Consider the following 6,154-nt stretch of genomic DNA (forward strand, 5'->3'; position numbering starts at 1 on the left):
CATGGCATTACATGCACATCAAAACTCTCTCAAAAAATGGCGCACTTGCTAATCTTGTGGAGACATTGTGCTAAAAGTGGTGCATCCATCAAAGGAGAAGCAAATTCCATTTCATGCACGCTCATCAAGAAAGCATACACAATATGCAACCATTTCACAGCTGCCAAAAGAGATCAGTCTAATTTCTGCTTTTAGCTAGAAGGGGGAATCTATCCAGGCAAAGCTGCTGGGAGCCAAGAAGACTATTTAAAACAATAGTAGAAACTGTCCGCAGTTTCATCCAAAGGAAGAAGAGTTTGCCAGTGAAATGCAGTCGTCGCGCCAAGTGGAATAGTCGTGATGTTAGTGTGGCTGCACGTGAGGTATGTCTGTTGGGGAATGTATGGCGAGTTGTTGGTAACCCTGGGAACTAGACCTACAGAAAACACCCTGTGCAGTTCTGTTTCTGGTATCCCTCTGTTCTTCTCTCTCCCATTCTCATCCCTCTCTGTCCCCTTCTCAGCCCTCTCCCGTACAACAAGCGCTTGCATGCTCACAATATTTCTCTTTGTGCCTGTGCAAATACCATGAGGTCCAAGCATCTCTCGTGGAATTTGAGGCTATCGTGTTCGGGTGCACTGGGGAGTCAGTGACTTCCACGGGACAACTGTTCTCAAGCAGCTTTCCTTTTCTCATAAACATCTCAGGAATGGTTATGAATTGTCCAAATGTTCTAAAGTAGTACCAAGAGAAGCCCTCCCCCTCCCCAACCACCCCAACCTGAGTGCCACCACAAAACCGTTCGGCCCAAAGAAAGGCCAGATGTTAGAATCATAGAATAGAATGTTAAAATGTTAAAACCATTTGTCGAGAACGAGTGTTTGGGCTGTGGACAGGGTGGCTGGATTGTCCTGCCCTGCTGGAGAATGAGACCTGCTAAACCAGGGTGGAGGAAGGACGAGGGCTGCACCGTCCTTGCCTGGGCTCTGCTGGGAAGTGGAGTGGAGGCATAGGCTCCTCCTGGAGATGGCATGCAAGCTGTCACGTGAAAGATGGCTCCAGGAGGCTTTGTGCCTCAGAGACAAACCTAGGAAGCAAAACTCTTCCGCTCTCCAGGAGAGGGCAATGAATTACTTCCTCTGGAAATGAGTGTTCCATGTCCAGCTTTGGATCCCCATGCCACTACGCACTACAGACGCTATGGGGATACGCTTACATGTTTCTGTGTCTGTGGTGCTGTAGCTCTTTAGACCCACGTGGCTTCCAGCCACTTCATGAACCTCTTAGGACCTCGGTCACTGCCTCTCAATGCGGTGATAATGTCCCTGGCTGGCTATTCCTGAGATGAAAGAAGTGGTATTACAATCACTACAGCACCATCCTGCTGCAAACTGACTCCTTGTGCTTGCTTACCCACCACAGATTTAATCCGTGAGCGTAACAGGCTTTTCTGTGTGTTTTCACAGCCTGGGTCTTCAGAGGAAGGCTCTTTGTTCCAAACTAGGATGATAAATGGGTTTTAGCTTTATTTGCTCAGAGGGAAGCTTATGTGATTGCGTTGTCTGTCATCTGTCTACACCGGTAAGATTTTAACCGCCACAGCCAATTGTAATTATCTCCAAGGAAAAAAATCGCTAGAGGCAACCGTCTCCATGATAATTGTATTTGTATGGGTTTTGTGAAAGACTGCGGCAGGCAGGGTTGGGGCTAGGGAGGAGGAGAAGGGAGAGGATGGAGCGCAAGACCACACTGAGAAATGTGTCAAGGAAACCTGTGAGGCCTCAGCTGATCCTCGGCACATCCTGGCCGAAGGCAGGCAGCCAGTCTGCAGGCACTGGAGGCTCAGTCGGCATGGGTGGCTCTCCAAAGGGCTCTCAAGATGCACCACCTCTCACCAGTGGGTGCTATTTCATCTGTGCACAGAGGGAGTGGGCACAGACCTTTCTTCTGCCAGCTGTGATGGTTGATGCAGGCAGTGGTACTGTTTCACCCTGGGCTTGTACTTGCAGGATGGCTGCCGGGCTGGGCTGGGCTGGTAGGTGCCTCCAGGGAGGATGGATTGGCTCAGTGCAAGGCACGGTTACTCTCCATGCTATAACTGAACATAATAGGTGTGTTGCTAACAAATACTCGTAACACGGAGGACAGCGTGTTCCCTGTGCTCAGAGATCTGCCAACACGCTAATAAAAGCTTTTGAGGCCAGGTTTGCAAATGCATTTAGGCGACTGAGCCATGATATCGGAAGATAGGTAGAGCCTAATTCTCTCTGACATCAAAAGGGATTCTGACTTGCCCTGCCTAGGAAGTCACGTCTTGAAACAGCTTTAAAGCCATGAACCTCTCTTAAATATTTCAGAAGAATTGCCCCTCTCTCTGAGTGGATCTTGACTGCAGTGAGAGGTTTTTGAACTGTCCTTGCGAACTGAGTAGACAATTACAGTTTTTGCTAAACTGAACCATTCCCTGGAGGGATACATACTGTTTCACCATCTCAGAGCTTCCTTGGAAAGGGAAAAATGGCCAGGGTGAAAGCAGATCACCACTGTCACCACCTAAATACCGTTAAGGTGTGATTTCTTTAAGGGTAGTCTGTTCAAGGTAGTCTGATCCAGTTCTCCAGGAGTCTCACTGAAGTGGAGGGCAGCTGCAGGTAACAGCCAAGACCTAACATCGGTAACCTATGGTGTCTCGGGCAGTGGCCTGCAGTGGGTGTTCAGTGACCTCAACTGCAAATCTCAGTGGTTCAGGAGCCCTCGTGGCAGGAGAATGTTTCCCAGGCTGGGTTTCCAGAGGCCACTGAGTCACTGAAGGGATAAGCTTTATAAGATGAATGGAGAATGCAAAACAAAAATGGAAATGCAAAAATACGCATTCACATAGACAACAGGAGAGTGAGGAAGGAGGGGGGAGCATGAAAGATGCGCTATTTCCTAGAACAATCAGTTTTGAAATGGAGGAAAAATGACTGCATTTAAGCCCTATCAAGCAATGTGAAAGGTTAGCACTTTTTCACAGCATTGCTTTGGTTTTGACTAGGTCTCCAGCAACTATTACTCAAAGTTAATTCAGGCTTTGGTCTTCGGGAGCTTTTTTAATATGCTTGCGCTTATAAGACCATTAATATTTATAATTGTCACTTGAATCCCATTTTTACTCTTGCCCAGGCAGGATTTCGCATAAGAAGAAAATATGGTTGCTCTTCTTTCTTTTAATAGAATTATATTAAGTTTAGGGTTGAAGCTGTTCTAAAAATGTCATATTCTATGCATCTGTGATGTATAGTTTTGGTAGCCTGCCTGTGCCCCCAAGATGGGATTGAGGGATCATAGGCCTGGAGAAATGGATATGGAGTCTATTCTCAGCTCTGCCACTGGCTAACTATGCAGCCTTAGTCAGTTCGTTTAACCTCAGCAGCATGCCTCAGTTTCCAGATGAAAAAAGAGAGGGATAACAGGCTCCTTCGTGAATGCTTTTTGGTGCTTGAGGGAGAACAAGGCATTACCCATCATGTTGCTGCTGCGCTGCGACTTCTGCATATGGGCGGTTTCTGTGAGCGTTAGGATACATACGTCAGGGGAGTCCAGGAACACAGATGGAGATCTGGCAACTGCATTTCTTGCTGAGGGAGACAGCCCTCACAGTCAGTTTGACAAATCACAGCCACAGACACTCTCTGCTTTAGGCACGAAGGCTTATATGTCACTTTTCAGCATTTTCCTGCCAGTCGCAGCCGTCGCTGCCTCCTGTACATGGGCTGGTGTATGTGATTAATGCCTGCTGCAGCTTCACTTGCTGACCCCAGACAGTGATCAATGGCACTTTGAAGAACGGTAGATCAGTATAAAATAGCAGATCAGTGCCTAGTAGTGGTAATAAAACACTTGCCTAATTTAAAGACTAAATGTGTGCCTTGGAAAGCATAAGTGAGGGACTCACACACAGTTGTCAAAATGTATGACCTATTGCTTTTGGAGCACCTGGACCCAATATGCAAGTCAGAGATGGGTCACAGCTCTAGAGGGACATGCAGTACTGCTGGGCACAGAGAGGAAAATGGTCACAGTGATGTTAGAAGAAGTGGTTAAAAGCATTTTATTACAGAAGGATGTGCTTTGTATACCTGGCTCAGCAAGGAAAGCAGAACTGCCTAAGCTTTCTCTCAGTAGGCATTAGAAGCACCAGAACTGCCTCGTGCTGCACAGTCCAGCTTCCTGAAGACATCAGCAAGCAGAGGCACTGCAGGTCTTTCTCAGCCGCAGAAGACGGAGCATTACAAGACAAAGTAGTGCAAACGCACGCCTAGCTGGATGGCACAGCTATCTCCAAAAAAAAACATAGATACTGCATGCACAGAGTGGTATCTTTTTGGGAGTCGTGCAACCCGATTCAGCCGTATGGACAGACAGCACCTGATGCAAAGCAACACTCTCTAACGCAAGACTCCTCGCTGTATGAAATCTCCCATGTGCTGTTTTGCTTTTAGGCTAGCGTGGGTGTGCCACGTTCCACCTTAGCAACGGCAACAAACGTGAGCTGCAGCTGCAGCCTTCTCCTCTTTGCAGCAGGAGGAGAGCATCCCCAATTGTCTCACAGGCACCATGCTGCTCAGCTCCCCACGGAGCTGACCCTGTCCCCCAGTGCCTTCCTGTGGCTCTCAGCACGCTGGCACTGTGTCAGGAGCTACAACTGAAGCAGACAAGTCTTCTCAATTATGCTCTGCTCCAGCCTGTTTCTTCTGGTCTCCAGAGAGCATCATCTGAATCAGTCTGGCAGAGGCAGGATCAGCTGCTTCATGCCAGCCCCCTCCATCGTTCCTGGAGTCAGATGGCTCCCACTGCTCAAACCCTTTGACTAAACTTGAATGCCAGAGAATGTCTGAGAGCTTTATGAGTATCTGGAGAAAACACAAACCGTAGTCAAGGCATCGGTATCCATTAGTAACTTATGGAAGGCTGGGGAAGGATTTAAGAGGAGAGAGTCTCAGGAAGCAGGGGGTGTGGGGAAGAACCACCCAAGCCAGTATTAACCTTTAAGCTAAAAAAACACCCATAAATGTAGTAAAACCACGTGAAACATAAAAAACATGGAAATTTGGTTTGGAATTTTGATTCTGCCCTAGTTTTCATCCTCTGTTGAACTCTGGGACTTGTAAAAACATTATATATATATATGTGTATATATATATATATATAAAATAGAATCATAGAATGGTTTGGGATGGAAGGGACCTTAACGACCATCCAGTTCCAACCCCCTGCTGTGAGATGGGACACCAGCCACTAGACCAGGTTGCTCAAAGCCCCCTCCAGGCTGGCCTTTAACATACAAGTACGCATGCGTACCTCAGAGATATTGAACAGTCCATCTTTTAATGCTTCACCAACACATACACCTGAGAACAAAGAACACATTTAGGGTGCGAGTATTTACAGATCCAAACCTCTGAGATAATTCTACCTTAAAAAGGTTATAAAGAGGGCTGCTTCTGGAGAAAAACAACGTTTGTCGAACGACTGCTGGAAGAGCCAACTGTGTTCCTGCACACGGAGGAAGGAAGAGCGTGTTTCTCCTCGCTTTTAATTGCAGGGCAATAACGGACCATTTACAAGCTCCTTATCCAGTGTTTTGCCCTATCTTCTAAGACTCTTCCAGCCGTACGTGGGGCCCGATACCGGTTTGCCGTTGAGGGGGCTGTGGGGAGCCGGAGGGACGCCTTCCCGGCTCTGCCGGCAGCAAACGTGCCGCTGGCCGGGGCAGGTTTTACACCGGGGTCGTAACGACGAGAACACGCTCCGTTCTCCTCCCCTGGCTTATCTGTAAGGGCCGTGCCAGGTGATTAACGACAAACACAACCGAAAGCCACCGCCACCCCTTCCTCCCGCCTCGTTAGTCAGCCATTTTATCCAGCCGTTACTCAACACACGGCCTCTGCCTCGGCACTCGGGGGAAAACAGACGAGCCGCCATAACCGCAGAGCTCAAGCGGCCAAGGGAAACACGTCCTCATAACCAGTTAACGAGCAAGGGCACTGCGTTGCTAGCGCTGCTCCCGCCGGCTGTTCCGGCCTCCCGGGGCGAGGGACACAAACGGGGCAGCTCCCGCCCGTGGAGCCGATCGCCCCACACCGCCGAGCACCGGGGCGCCCGCCTCCATCACGGCGCTGCGGGGGCGCCC

Source organism: Psittacula echo (genome assembly GCF_963264785.1).
Source record: "Psittacula echo genome assembly, chromosome: 3".
Classification (NCBI taxonomy): domain Eukaryota; kingdom Metazoa; phylum Chordata; class Aves; order Psittaciformes; family Psittacidae; genus Psittacula; species Psittacula echo.